General features: G+C 42.5%; 1 long non-coding RNA gene across 1 annotated transcript; it reads right to left on the bottom strand.

The window, feature by feature from the left end:
* Positions 1–505: 505 nt before the first annotated feature.
* LOC140478562 (uncharacterized) lies at positions 506–11,142 on the bottom strand. The gene is made up of 5 exons (XR_011960819.1): positions 11,052–11,142; positions 10,321–10,427; positions 7,553–7,635; positions 4,316–4,402; positions 506–604 (listed from the first exon to the last, which is right to left on the bottom strand). It is a non-coding gene; the product is annotated as an uncharacterized lncRNA (long non-coding RNA).
* Positions 11,143–16,335: the final 5,193 nt, after the last annotated feature.

Here is a 16,335-nt window from a genome sequence, read left to right as displayed (position 1 = left end):
CTCTGTAATATGGACATTTTTCAAGATGTGACCATTTATTTCTCCACATTCTATATCTCCCATGTACTTCTTCACAGTAAACACTGATGCAAAATACTTGTTTCCTATACTGCCCATCGCCTGCAGCTCCACACAATGGCTGCCTTGCTGATCTTTGAGGGTCTCTATTTTCTCCCTAGTTAGCCTTTTGTTCCTCATGTATTTACAAAAGCCCTTCGGATTATCCTTAACCCTATTCGCCAAAGCTATCTCACGTCCCTTTTTTGCCTCCTGATTTCCCTCTTAATTATACTCCCACTGCCTTTATACTCAAAAATTTTTTGGATTGGAATAAATGCAAAATATAACATCTTGACAAAACAAACGAAGGCAGGACTTACACTCAATAAAAGTAGGGCCTTGAGTAGTGATATGGGAACAAAGAGACCGAGGGCTTCACGTCTTTGAAGTGTGTGTTACACGTAGACCGGGTGGTGAAGAAGGTGCTTAGCACACTTACCTTCATTGTTCAGACCTTTGAGTCCAGGAGTTGGGACGTTGCGTTGAGGATTTACAGCACGTTGGGGAGGCCTCTTCTGGAATACTCTGTCCAGTTCAGGTGGTGCTGTTATAGGAAGGATATCATTAAATTGGAGCAGGTTCAGAAGAGATTTACCAGAATGTTGCCATGAATAGAGGGATTGTGTTCTAAGGAGAGGCTGGATAGGCTGGGAATTTTTTTCACTGGCGTGCACGAGGTTGAGGGGTGACCTTATTAGAGGTTTATAAAATCAGAAAGAGTGTAGATAAGGTGAATAGCCAGGAGAGAGGGGGATTCAAAACTCGGGTGCATTCATTTTGAGAAGAAATGAGAAAGATTTGAGGGGAAAGACATTAGGGTTTTTTAAAAAAAATTTACACACGTGGAATGAACTTCCAGAGGAAGTGGTAGCTGTGAATACAATTATAATATTTAAAAGACATTCAGATAAGTACATAAATAGGAAATATTTGGATGGATGTGGACCAATCAGAGGCAGGTACAATTAGTTCAGTTTGGAATTATGGTTGGCATGGACTGGTTGGACCACAGGGCCTGTTTCCTTGCTGTATAACGTATGACTCTAATCCTCACTAACTCTAAATTCCTCCATCCTCACAACTCTCCCGATCACTGTCACTTCATCCAGCCTCACAACTCTTCCTTATTTCTAGAATTCCTCACCAGCCACAGAACGCTCTCTATCTCATGTCCTCCAGTATCTCAAATCTCTGCGATATGTGCCTTTCTTATTTCCAGCCTTGAGGATGCCCTCATTCACTCCGATTGGTTGGAGGACAAACTGGTACGACCTGGTCTTCCAGTACTGCCCTCTGCCCCCTATTGGCCTGCGCTGACATCAATCATCGAGGCCCATTGTGAGGTGAGTGGTGGGATCCTCCCTCTCTCTGCCCTGGGATGAGCTTCGACATTCACAATCAATGGGGCAGTATCACAGAGCACAGGGGCTGGGGCTATTCAGCCCATTTGGGATGTACCCTCTCCCTCTGGAGATGCTGCAAATCTGTCCCAATTCCCTTCCCATTTGCCCATAGCCCCCCAAATCTTCCCTTAAAAAGTAAAATTCCAAATCTGTTTATGAATAACTGCTGAGTCTGTGTCCAGCTGCCATTCAGACTGTTCCAGATACTCAGAACTTACTGAATAAAATAATGTTCACATATTCACATTATTTGCCAATTACCTGAAAATAGTTATTAAAATTGTGACTTTGTTAACAATTCCCCTCTCTCTGCAGATTAGAGATCCTAGAAACAAATTTGCACCTGGTCAAAATCACTGCTTAACCTTCTCAGCTCCAAGGACAATTATCTGTGCTTCTGCTAGCTCTCCACAAAAGAGGAACACATCTTATTTTCATTTATTAGTGTCATAGAGATGTACAGCACAGAAACAGACCTTTGGTCCAATTTGTCCATGACAACGAGGAATCCTCAACAAATGGAGCCCCATTTGCCAGCTATTGGTCCGTATCATTGGAAACTCTTCCTATTCATGTACCCAATCGGATGCCTTTCAAATGTTGTAATTGTATCAGCCTCCACTACTTCATCTGGCAGCTCATTCCACACATACACCACACACAGCTTGAAAACTTTGCCCCTCAGATCCATTTTAAATCCTTGCCCTCTCAACTTTAGTCCATGTGATCTTGTTTTGAACCCACATAACTGGGGGGGAAAAGACCCTGGCTGTTCACCTTATCCGTGCCCCTTATGATTTTATAAATCTCCATGAAGTCACCTCTCAGTCTTATACTCTCTAGGGAAATTTCCCCTAGCCTATTCACCCTCTCCCTGGATCCCACATCCTCCAACCCTAGCAAAGTCTTTGTAAATCTTGTCTGAACTCTTTCAAGATTCACAACATCCTTTCCAGAACAGGGAATTTCGAACTTAAAACATAATTCCTGAAATGGCTAAATCAATGTCCTGTCCAACCACAATTTGATGTCCCAGCTTCTGTACTCAATGTATTGACCAATAAATATAAGCATACCAAACACCACCTTCACTAGTCTGCCTACCTGCGACTCTACTTTCAAGGAACAATGAACCTGCACTCCATGGTCTCTATGTTCAGCAACATTCCCAAGGACTTTACCATTAAGTGTACAAGTCCTGCTCTGATTTGCCTTTCCAAAATCCAACAGCTTACATTTGTCTAAATTGAGCCCAGTCTGCCATTCCTCGCTCCAATGGCCCATCTGGTCAAGATACTGTTGCATTCTGAACTAACCTTCTTCATTGTCCAATACACCTCCAATTTTGGTGTCTCCTGTAAACCCACTGACCATATCTCATATATGAACATCCAAGTCATTTATTTAAGGACCCAATATCCATTCCAGCAGGACAATGCTGCTCACAGGCCTCCAGTCCGCAAAGCAACCCTCCATCACCACCCTCTGCCTCCTACCCTCAAACCAGTTTTGTATCCAAATGGCTAGTTCTCCCAACATTTCATGTTATCTAACCTTGCTAACCAGTCTACTTTGTGGAACATCATTCAATGTCCATAGAGACAACGTCCACAGTCTGCCTTCATCAATCATCTTTGTCACATCTTCAAAGAAACTCAATCAAGTTAGAGAGAGAGAATTTCCCACACACAAAGCCATGTTAACTATCCCTAATCAATCCTTGTCTTTCCAAATACATGTAAATCCTGTTCCTCAGAATCCCTTCCAACAACTTACCTACCACTGACGTTAGGTTGACTGTTCTCTTGTTCCCTGGACTTTCCTTACCACCTTTTTTAAATAATGGCACCCATCTTCCAGCACCTCACCTGTCACAAACAATGATATAAATACCTCAGGGAGGGGCACTGCCATCACCTTCCTAGCTTTCCACAAATTTCTGGGATACACCTGATCAGGTCCCAGGGATTTATCCACCTTGCTACTGTTTAAGACATCCAGGACTTCCTCCTCTGTAATATAGACACTTTTCAAGTTATCACTATTTATTTCCCCAAACTCTCTAGAATAGAATAGCATAGTATTTCTCCCACCTCCTGTTGTTCCATAGATTGCCTTGTTGATCATTAAGGGGTCCTATTCTCTGTCTGGGTATTATTTTATCCTTAATGTATTTGTAGAATCTCTTTGGATTCTCCTTAAACTATTTCCTAGAGATATTTCAAGTCCCCTTTTTGCTCTCCTGATTACCCTGTACTCCCAACTCCTCCGCCTCTGCCATATCTGCTCCCAGGAGAAGCAAATCCACTCCAGGACATCCCAGAAAGGTTTCTTCTTTCAAGGACCGGATTTCCCTCCCACTTGATCAACAATGCACTCCAACGCATATCCTCCACTTTCTGTACCTCTGCCTTCCCCCCACCCTCCAACCACAATAAGAATATAATCCCCCGGTCCTCAGCTGCCACCCACTAATCTCCATTAACCTCTGCTATGTCCGCTACCTACAGTCAGACCCCGCCACCAGGGACATATCTCCCTCCCCAGCCCTTTCTATCTTCCGCAGAGACCATGGGATCTTTGGTGCTGATGAGCTGCCCCACGGATACCTCAGTCACTCACCCTGCCAAATGGCCTAGTGAGATTATCACTAGATGGATAATCCAGACACCCAGGTAACGTTCTGGGGCCCAGGGTTTGGATCCCGTCATGGCAGACAGTGGAATGTGAATTCAATAAAAATTTGGAATTAAGAATCTATTAAAGACCATGAATCCATTGTTGATTATTGTTAAAAAAAAACCTCATAAGATTCGCTAATATCCTTCAGGGAAGGAATCTGCCATCCCTACCTGGTCTGGCCTACATGTGACTCCAGACGCACAGCAATGTAGTTGACTCTTTACTGCCCTTTGGGCCCAGTCAGTGATACCCTCATCCTGTGAATGAATAACAAAGAAGATCAAGTCTTGTACACAACCATACTGTTTTTACAGATAAGTGATCTCTGAGTAAATTTGCTTTTCAACTCCCTGCTGACTATTGGGGAAGTGGGGGGTGGGGGGTCAATAGTACCATCCCAATAAGGAGATCATCCCTTTCTTATTTCTCAGTTCCACCTGTATAACCTGCCTGGATGTCCTCCCAGGAATACCGTCTTGAAGCCCAGCTGTGATGTTATCCTTTATCAAAAATACCTCTCCCCCTGCTCTGTTGCCCCCTTTCTATCTTTGCTATAGCATCTGTACACTGGAACATTAAGCTGCTGGTCCTATCCATCATTAAGTCGTGCCTCTGTAATTGCTATAATATCCCAGTGCGATGTTCAAAACCATACCCTGAGCTCCTCTGCCCGACCTATCGGGCCTCCTGCGTTGAAATAAATGCAGTGGAACTGCTCATTCTGTGCCTTGCCCTTGTCTGCCTCGACTGTTTGACGTCTGAACTGTACCAGTGTCAGACTTAGCTCTTCCCTCACTCTCTCTCTGGGTTTACCCACATTCCTTCACTGGTTTAATGCCTCCTGAATAGCACTAGCAACTATTCCCTTCTAGTGTCAGTACAATCCATCCTTCTGATGGAGGTCAATTCTACCCCACAAGAGATTCCAATGATCCAATAATGTGAACTCTTCTATTCCTATGTCATTGATACCAATAAACAACAGCCTCCCCTCAAAATGGTTATTCTCCCCTTTAAGAATATTCTGCTCCCTCTCGGAGACATCCTTATACAAAAATTACACATTCAAGTAATAAACCTTACACACATCAGGTCATCATAAAAGGATTACATGACACATTGTAGGTTTGGGGAGACCTTTTGAGAGAATGCGATGATTCAAAGGAGAATTTTTAAGCAGCAAATGGGATTGATCTGGAACACAATACTCACACACACAATGCGAATATCCACATCCTGATATACTGAGTAATTCAATTAGAGTTTAGCAGAATATTTACTGAGATTACCATCTGAATGTCCACCTGTAATATCCTGTAATATAAGTTTATAAAATCTGTCACTATCAGTTCAAGTTAGAAACTCACACCATCCCCTCCTCGTGGCCCAGGATTACTGTACATATTACCCTTGAGGACATCAGCAGTCAACTCAGGGGGAAATCTGTGGGTTTCTAGGAGATTCAAACTTGAGATCTCATGTGACTGAACACAGCAGTTCTTTGACACATTGGAGAAAATGATCCAAGCGTCAGTGAGATATGGGGAACAAGAATTCTTTCCTTTTCTTTCACTCTGTGCTGACGATGGGCAAGTTGTCTCCATCCCGACCAATGGGTAGGAAGATCCTCTCAATCACTCCAAAGCGTATCCCTAAAAAGTTAGCAACTCTGTCTGCTTCCCACTGCCCAGTGCTCCCAGTAAATGTTTGGAAGAATGGGAAGGGGGGGGGGGTATATCTCCTAGAAAAGGCATAACTGTAAAGGTCTAAGAGGATTATGAAAAGAGAGAGATGCACAGGATAAGGGGGCAACAAGTTGCCAGATGGGGTGTAACTTGGGAAAAATGGGAAATTGCTGATTTTGGAGGAGATAATAAAAGAACAAAGTACTATTTAAATGGTGGAAACTGTAGAAAGCTGTACCACAAAGGGACCAGGGGTAATTGTTCAGGAAACACAGAAAGCTACCACAGTTACAACAGGGAATCAGGAAGGGGAATCGAATGTTTTCTTTCAAAAGTTTTCAGTATTAGAGTTTGGAGTATATACCTGACAGTAACGTGTGGAAGTGCTGGTGAGACCACCATATCTGCAGGAATGAGAGCAGTTTTGGTCCCTTTAGAGAAGGAAATGTGTCACTTTATTGGAGGCATTTCAGGGAAGATTCAATGAGATGATCCCTGGTTTGGAAGGATTATCTTTTAGATAAAGGCTGAAAAGTTTGGAACTCTACTCACTGGATTTTGGAGAAAGAGAGGTGATCTCATTGAGACAGATGGGATTCTTAAGGGGTTTGACAGGATAAATACTGAGAGGATGTGTCTGAAGGTAAATACTGAGAGGGGAGTCTGAAACCAGATTCTGAGTCACGGAATCAAGGATTCTGTTTTGGATTCAAGTTTAAGGCAACACAGACGTGGGTAAGGGGTTTCAGTAACAATAGAGCTGGGGTGAGGTGGAGAAAAGCAACGTTTAAGAGATTGGAATTCCTGGTTTTGTGATTGTGTGGATGTCTGATCAGAAGGTCACCTTGGGGTCAGATATAACAGCAATGTTGTGAAGAGTGTCGTTCTGCTTCAGAGAGTTCCCAGTGGGAGGGAGGGGCTCAGCAGAAAGGTAAAGGTAAGGCAATGGGTTTAACCATGACAATGTGTCATTGGCTGAAATTACAGCTAATCGAGTAGTGGGAATGTGATAAGCAGTTTGATAACTGAGTAACAGTAGAGTAATGGAGAGGGATGATGGGGAGGGAGAGCTGGGCATCGTCAGTGTACATGTCAAACCTAACACAGTGTGTTTGGATGATATCACCTCATGGCACTATGTACGTGAGATACAGGAGAGACCAAGGATAGATCGTTGAGGGACACCAAATGCAAGGAATTCAGAAAGGAAAAGGAGAATGGAGATGGAGCAGGGTTTTCCAACAACGGTGAGGTCAAATATCAGTTTTTCACAAAATGGGAGAGAAGGACATAACCAATAAAAGACCAACAGACAGAACAAGGAACAATATCCATGAATTGGTGTGTGTGTGTGTGTTTGGGAGGTGGGGGGGGGGAGGGGGGGGTGAGTGATGAGGCGGCAGCGGAGGAAAGAGAGTTGGAAAGTGAGTTTAGCGAGATTAGGGTAAAGGGTCAAGGTGAGCTCTGATAAGGCTTGAAAAGACACTGGAGAAAGATGTAGGTTTAGGACAAAACCAGGAACACCACGTGAGTCAGTTTGGCTCAGTGGGCTAGTGGGAGGGCGAGAAACAGCAGATCGGATTATCTCAGTCTTAGTGACAGAGAAACTCCATGTGCTCCTCACTCGTTGTTGGAGGGGAGGATGGAGGAGACAGGATGATGGGCAGTGTTTTACAAAGAAACAAAACCCGGGTTAGTGATATTTAAAATGAACGAACAAACCTGATGTATTTAGCTTTTACCTAGAATTTTAAAACAAATGGCTGAAGTCCTGGTTCGAATCCCATCTTGGCAGATGGTGGAATCTGAATTCAAGAAAAAAAACAACGTATTAGGAATCTGCTGATCTCCATGAAACCATTGTCAATGGCGAATAAAATCCTGCCAACCTGACAGCGGCCCAGCCAGTTACTCACTGTATTAATCACTGCAAAGTCTCAACACAGGAATGAAACTGGATGGACCAGTTGGCAACTAACACGGCACCAGAAATTACAACCACAGAATCAGCTCTCTCGATAGTGCAACGTCCTCCTCACGAACATATGGTTTTTGGTGCCAAAATGTGGAGAGCTGTCTCACAGACGAGTCAAGGAACAGTCTGACATAGTCATACTCATGGTATCATCCCTTACAAACAATGACCAGACACCACCAAGACCATCCCTAGATATCGAGAGTGTGGTGCTGGAAAAGCACAACAGTCAGGTAGCATCCGAGCAGGAGAATCGACGTTTCTAGCCTAAGCCCGTCATCAGCCTGACCTGCTGTGCTTTTCCAGCACCAAACTCTTGACTCTGATCTCCAGCATCTGCAGTCTTCACTTTCTCCTGAAATCTCTGGATATGTCCTGTCCAACTGGCAGGACAGACCAGGCAGAGGTGGTGGCACAGACAGGGAGGATTTGCCCTGGGAGTACACAGCATTGGCTCTGGAGTCCAGGAAGTCTCATGGCTCCTGCTGATTACCACGTCCCGTCCTCCCTTGGCTGATGGATCACTTCTCCTTCACGTTGAATAACATTTGGAGGAAGCACTGAGGCAATAAAATGGTGTCAATTGTGACTGAGCTTGCCAGGTCCTAAAGGGTATAGCTGCTCAACTGAGTCTGCAGCTGGTGGTGAGGGAACCAAAAAGAGGGAAAAACATACTTGATCTCATTGTTATGAATTGACCAGCTGCAGATCGAATCTGGCCATGACAGTATCGGTACGAGCGACCATCACACATTCCTTTTGGAGACAAAGTCTTAGCTTAAGGTTGAGAAAAACCTCCATCGCGTTGAGTGACACTATCACCGTTCTAAATGGGATAGACTTCGAAGAGATGTAGGATCTCAAACTGGGTATCTCTGAGGCACTGTGGGACATCAACAGCAGCAGAACTGTACTCTCGCACAATCTGTAATCTCATGGGTTTGTACATCCCGCACTCACCCATCACAATGGACAGGAAAGGAGGGCATGCCATGAGCAGCACCAGGCAGACTTAAAAATGAAGTGCCAACCTGGTGAAGCGACCAAGCAGGACTATCTGCATTTCAAACAGCATCAGCAGCAAGTAACAGAGCTAAGTGATCCTCCATCCAATGGAACAGATCGGAGCTCTGCAGTTCTGCCACACCCAGTTGTGAACGGTGATGGGCAATTAAACAACTACCTGGAGGAAACATCACAGATATCCCCACCTTTACTGATGGAGGGGCCTCACACATCCATGCACCAGATAAGATGACAGCATTTGCAGCAATCTGCAGCCAGAAGTTTAAAGTGTGATGATCCATCTCAGCCTTCCCCAGTGGTTTCCAACATCACAGATGTGAGTTTTAAGCCTGTTCGATTCAGTTTGAATAACATCAAGAAATGGTTAAGTCGTGCAAAGGCTATGGGCCCTGCCAATATTCTGGCAATAATACTGACGGTTTGTGCTCCAGAACTTGCCACCCACCAATCCAAGTACCGCTCCAGCACTGGCATCTACCGACAATGTGGAACATTGCCCAGGAATGTTCAACACAAAAACACAGGGCAATCCAACCCAGCCAATTTCCCTCTCTCAGTCCACACTCGATCAGCAGTAAAGTGATGGAAGATGTCATCAACTGGGCTATCAAGCAGCAGCTGCTCAGCAACAGTCAGATCAGCGACACTCATTTTAGGCTCCACCAGGGCCACTCAGCTCCCGATTGTGTTACCGCCCTGATTCACAATCTGGCAACTAACTGAATCCCAGAGGTGAGGCGAGGTGAGTGTGATAACTCAGTCCCACTCCAAGACCACTATTTCCAGCTGATTCCACCCTTGTCTCAGCTCATATACTTTCATCCACCTTGTGTTATCTCCAGACTTCATTTTCCAAACACACTCAGGGCCAGCTTGCCACATTCAACCTCCCTGTAATCTCAAGAAAGTCTAAATCTCTGCTTGTTGATTCATCAAAAGGCTCCTAATTATACTCAACATACAGCCAGAGACATGTACAGCAAGGAAACAGACCCTTCGGTCCAACCCGTCCATGCCGACCAGATAACCCAACCCAATCTATTCTCACCTGCCAGCACCTGGCCAATGTCCCTTAATTTAAAATTCTCACACTTGATTTAATTCCTGGCTGTGATAATCCCTAGCTCCCTGCACCACACACACTGAGACCTCGACAACCCATTTTCTTGAAGACTCCCAAACATTTGTTAATTCATTAGTTCACCTGTGTGGCTGTTTCTACAGTTCCTGAAGCAGCTTGGTCTGAAATTCGCAGCCAAAACCTCTCAGGTCTGCTTTCCACCTTTGCGACATCCCTCAAAACCTGCTTTTTGGTAATGCTTTTGGTCACCTGACCTAATATCTCCATCTCTGGCCTTATGTCTAAAGTTCTCAATAGTATTTTTGAGAAATTATAAGCATGATAATAAAACTACAAACCGTTCTTGATTTTGACATTATCTTCAAATATTCACTGTTGCTGTAATGAATACTCTGTAATGTCTCTTACCCAACCACATTGTGGGAGCACCTTCACCACACAAACTGCAGCTGTACAAGAAAGTCAAACATCACCCTCTCCACAAGCAACAGGGCTTTGGCATTAATCACTGGTATCTGTGGAAGGAGAAACACAGTTGATGTTTCAGGGAGTGCAAAATGGATTACAGGGAATGAAAATGGTGCAGAATTTGATCGTCACAAATGGAAGGAAAATACACTTGTTTGTTGGAAAAAAGAATTCTTGACTATCAAAAATATTCAAGAAAAAATTAATCTGATAATAGAGCAGTACATGGTCAGGGGCTGGGCCTCAGTGAAAAACTCATTTGCAAAGGGTCTATAAAAGTAATAATACAGGAGTAAACAGACCAAAAATACACCCATGGTTCGAGATTGAGGAAACTAGATATTGACAAAGTGGTTATGAGGGAGCCCAGAGGTGAATCAGAGCAGTATTGGCTGTTATGATCACAATGACTCTATACTGGAGAAAGGCTGCACATGCGCCTGGCTGCACCTTGCCCCCTACAAAGATGGCGGCTCCGCACGTTGTCCCGAATAAAGATGGCGGCGCTCACTCAGGCCTGCAGCCGCGCTGAGGCCATTCCTAATTTACTGCATACACGGGACTGAGACGTTCAAATTTGTGTTTTCCGACGTGCACAATTTGTTTGTAAAACCTCTCCGCTCATAGCAACACAGTTTTTCTCCCGTTTCCCTGTTTATTTCTGTCGTTACCGTATCCTTTCTCTCCAAAACTTGCCGAGCATTCATTACGGCGACTCTGCGCCGCGCGCGAGGGTGATCACATGGTTTAGTTTAGCTCCGCCCTTCATTTACTTTGATTGGTTGGAGGACCAACATCCCGCTAGGTCCTCCAGTTCCGCCCACCGACCTTTCATTGGTCCGGTGCTGACATCAGTCATCCGCGGGTCACTTTGTTGGCTGAAGCATGCGCAGTGAGGCCTGCTTTTGCTGATATGTTGGGTAATGTGATGGGTGAGTTCACTGAGGGTAGGAATTCCCTTTGTGTGAGCTCTGCAGTAGATTTCCTTTATTCATGGAGGGAATTGCCTTCCTACTCATGACTGTATAGCTGTGATTGATGAATCAATGCCATCTGAACCAGTACATAAACACCCCATTTTCACAACATCTGAGATCTTTAGCACATTATATCACACTCTTCTTTGGAAACAAAAAAAACATGAAACGGAGCCTCAAGGAATCGGAGCAGGAGTAGGGCATTCATCACCTTCAGCTTGTTCCCCCATTCTATCAGATCATGGCTTGGCCAACCCAGACCTCAACACCTCTTTTATGGTTGATCCGCATAGCCCTCAACTGCTCAATACTTCAAAAATCTATCTGCCCTCTTTTAAAATAATTTGAGACAGAATCACAGATACCCTACTATGTGGAAACAGGCCCTTCAGCCCAACAAGCCAGAACAACCCTCCAAAGAGTAACCCAACTATTCCCCTCCCACATTTAACTTTCACAATTGTTTGGGCGAGAAAATTCTAGCCATTCACTGAGAGAAAAATATTATTTACTTTTTCTGAAATGAATTTTCCCTTCTGTAATGTCCCCTGGTTTGAGACTTCACTGGTGCTAGAAGATCTAGACAACATCTACCCTGTCAAGCTCCTCAGAATCTTGTTTCCATAAGATCACCCCCGCTTATCTATTCTTAATAGGTCAACCCTTTTGTCCTCAGAGCAGCTAAGTAAATCTTTTTTGAATGGTCTCCGATGTTAGTTTATCCTTTATTAAATATGGGAGCTAACACTGTATACAGCACTGCAAGTGAGGACTCAGCAACAGCCAGTGAGGTTAACCAATCCTCAGTCCATGCTAATACATTTCGCCAATACCATGAGCTCCTAAATTGTGCAATTAGCTTTTATGTAGCACCTTATCATTTGCATTTTTAAAATCCAAATACAGAACATCACTGGAATGCCCTTTATCACCCTGCTTGTTATCTCCTCAATGAACTGTCGCAAATTTGTCAAATATAGTTTCTCTTTCACAAAACCCAGTCTACCATGTTTAATGATAAGCTTTTCTAAATATCCTGCAATTTCTTACTTTAATATTCGACTCTGTAGATTCTTTCAGTAGATTTGCTAAGTATGATTCGCCTCTCTTAAATCCATGTGGACTCTGTCCAATCCTGTCACTGTTCAGTAAGAAACTTGACTGTACTCCAATATAGTTAGTAAATGTATCTGTATTTATTTTTAAAAATTGATTACTTATAAATGCTGGACCCATGCAATATCAATGAATTAGTGACTCTGAATTTGGGTTATAATGTTTTTTCTATTAATTCCTTTTCGTACTGTGTTATGCAGACAGCACCAAGTGATCACTCTTAATTGTGAGTAACTTTGAAAATAATATATTTTAAAAATGACATCCCAAAATGCTGCCTCATTATTGTGCAAGGAGGATTTTGCATTCAATAGTTTGCAGATAAAATTGAACAGATTTTTGCTGCAATTTGGGCAGACTACAGGTTACACCAAAGTGGCAACTCTGCTCTCAAATTCTTACTTGACACTGCCCAAGGCGATACTGATGGGACTTCACTTTGCCATTCTGGGTCACCAGCTTTATTTCCAGGTTTAATCCTATAATCATCCTAGAGCTTGTAATTTTAGACAACTTCTCTTTTAGGTACATATGTAAATATCATACTGAAATGTTGCACTGAATGGTACCAAATCTGAAATTAGTCTCTAATCTGACCCTTCTACATATGTATTGGCATAAGTCTATGCCAGTTATTTTTCTGAAGCCTGTGATTCCTGATGAAGGACTTATGCCTGAAACATCAACTCTCCTGCTTCTCGCATGCTGCCTGACTTGCTGTGCTTTTCCAGCATGACACTTTTCAACTCTGATATCCAGCTTCTTTGGTCGTCACTTTCTCTTTTGAGAAGTTTAAACCAAGAATAATTTTTGTTCATCAAAGTGCAATAGGAACCAATTCATGAAATTCAGATATCTCACATTTACCTTAACTATGGGAAGTCTAAGACATGACTAAATTATTGTCAGTAATTGAAACCATGCTGACAAACTTGTGCAGTATCAGTGCCTCACCTTTAGAGTGTTCCCAGATATCGCACAGCTGCAGTATTTTGTTTTGCACTGAGCGAAATGTTGTTCTCACTTTTTTCTTTGTGAAAGATTACCAAATTAACTTGGATGAATAAACTTATAATTTCTTTAACCAATGTTGGGAGAAAAAAAAATGTCAGTATTTCAAATGCTGATAAAGTAAAATAAACTGAATCAGTAGAAAGGGTTTAAGATGGATATGGAACAAATGCTGGCAAATGGGACTAGATTAATTTTGGATATCTGGTCAGCATTGGCAAGTTGGACTGAAGGGTCTGATTTTGTGTTGTACAACTGTGACTTCATTCTCTCAATTATTCAAGAAGTTGAATACTTCAAGGAGGAAAAGGAGAATTTATTCAGAGAATGCACGTGAAATGATGATTGAGGTATATCAAACTCACATTGTTTCATGACCTTTTCCTCTGGGTTCTTCAATGAACAAACTTGTTTGGTTATCTGAATAACTATGTATCATGTGATTTGTTTCACATAAAATATTTCATTAGGATCTTGCGAACTATTAAGAAGTGTTCGTTTTTAAAATTTAGGTAGCTTGATTATTAAGCAAAAGGTTAGCGTTTTACTCCCACTGAATCATTCCTCTATAAAAGGTAACAAGCTTTTTATTTTTTCTGGACTTTGAATATATGGAAGTCAATTCTGAAGGAAAAAAATCCTAGTCGGTATTGTTCCCACATATCTGGAGTAATTGCTTCTGGTCAGTCTTTAGGTTATAGAGGCTCGGAAAGAGATGAGTTGGCCAAAGTTAGGAATATCATTTGGATGGACTGTGCTCATTGGGGAAACTTGCAGGATCTGTAGAAGATACACGTGTTTCAGAGTGTATGCAATAAACCTGAACATTGTTATTTTTTTTCACAGAACTTGTGACCTGACTGGAGCAGCAATGAAGCTCGTGTTGTTTTTTAAATTTCCGAGCTTGCCAAATTATTGTTGGTAAATGCAGGTGACTTTATCAAAGCACATTTCACACTCCCCAGCCAGGAATTTGGTCCCAATTCTGTCAGTCCATCCATTCCTATGGATAACAGGTATTTTAAATGTGAGCACTCCATTTAACTATTTGAATTGAATACTTCAGTGGTTACATCCTCTTGGATTCTTAATTTCAAATTACTCAATGTGATTTTTTTTGTCCCCCCTGAATTTGCCAAGCACTGGGCAGTTCTGGAATATTCCAAACATTTACAATAGATGCATTTACACTATTGAAGGCAACCTGGCAGATTTTAATACCATTCAGGTAGTCAACAACAATACATAAGTAACTTTATGAATTGCTTACTGTACACCAACAACGCAAGCCAAGTATTAGTGAAACCACAGATTCTCTCCCAAGGATTCCCAAATCTAAACAGTGCATTCCAGATATGCTCACTATCACCATCTGGGAGCAGTCTCCCAAAGTGCTCCCAGAATTTAGAAAGCGCATACACTGCCCTCCAAAGATAAATCTGCTGTCACAGGCTTCACTCTTATTGTATACAATGGCATTTATTGTCCAGTTCTTTAACGTGACAAATGATTTTACAAAAAATTTATAAAATTCATTAAATCCTGAAGAAATGTGATGTCAGCCCTTTGTAGAAGTGAATGGAAAGTGTGATGTTTGCTTGACCTTTGGCTCTATGTCTCAGACTGAACTGAACCTTGAGCAAAATGTGGGATGTTTTCCACACTTTGTTTAAAAGAGCAAAGATTATGCTCTGAGATTTAAATGTTCAATCAGGTTTAATAAAAATCCTTCCAAAAATTGAGTTTGACTTCAGCTCCTTGAAAGAGACATGCTCTTGGCCTTCAATTTTGTGACATGTTATCATTCTTTGGTAAAGGTGGCTGTGTGTAACACTGCAGGATATTGTGCTGAAGTGCCTCATTGGGTGGAGGAGCTTTATTACTGGTGTAACTTGGCTAATTTTGAGATGGAATATTATTGAGAGTTAAATCTTGTTTTTAAACCGAGACGTGCTTGTGCAACTCAAGTGTGGAAACTATGCTCATGTTTGCAATGAACCTTTCACTTTTGGAGATTAGTATTTTTCCGATCGGTTTTGTAAATAAAGTTCACTATAGAAAGCACAGTGCTGGAGAACTGCAGGTCCAGCAGCATCTCTGAGGGGAATAAAACATTGGAAGCTCCAAGTCTCATGACCATTTGTCCGTTCAGACAAAGAGTCACTGAAATTGAAATGTAACATTATTTTTCTCTTCACCGATGCCCTCAGAACTGCTGAGTTTCTCCAGCACTTTGTTTCTGGTGTTCACATGTGCAGCACCTGCAGTTTATTGTTTTGTTATAGTTCCTATGATTTGACTTGGGGAACGAGAGGCAGCAACTGTGATCAACTCGGATAAAACTCCCCAACCATGGAAAACAAACATATAGTTCTTTATACTTTGCAAAACACGACTGTAAATAAGAAATGCGATTAAGCTAATTGCAAGGCGGCATACCACCGGCCTTGTCTCAAACTTGCTACTCATCTTTGAGGACTAATCTGTCAGAATTGTGTTTGCTCCCTTCCTTTGAGATCACAGTCCACAAATGTCCCAGTTCCAATTCCTGGGCCACGCCCAGTTGCCACATTGCAGTGGGGTGGGGAGCTTTGTGTCAGCCTGAAGTTTTTGTTAATAACAACATTGCAGGTTGAAGTTGACGGTTTTGACGAATATTGCATCATCAAACTTGGAGGAAATCCTTCCGAATGTATTGATTAACTGGACTGAGCCTGTTTACATGCAGCCCTGTTAGTAGTGCTGTAATATTCTCAGTTAATAATCACACAACACCAGGTTATAGTCCAACAGGTTTAATTGGAAGCACACTAGCTTTCCGAGCACCGCTCCTTCATCAGGTGATTGTGGA

The sequence above is a fragment of the Chiloscyllium punctatum genome, chromosome 6 (assembly GCF_047496795.1).
Source record: "Chiloscyllium punctatum isolate Juve2018m chromosome 6, sChiPun1.3, whole genome shotgun sequence".
NCBI classification, from domain to species: Eukaryota; Metazoa; Chordata; class Chondrichthyes; order Orectolobiformes; family Hemiscylliidae; genus Chiloscyllium; species Chiloscyllium punctatum.
This window is presented reverse-complemented; position numbering and strand designations above follow the sequence as displayed.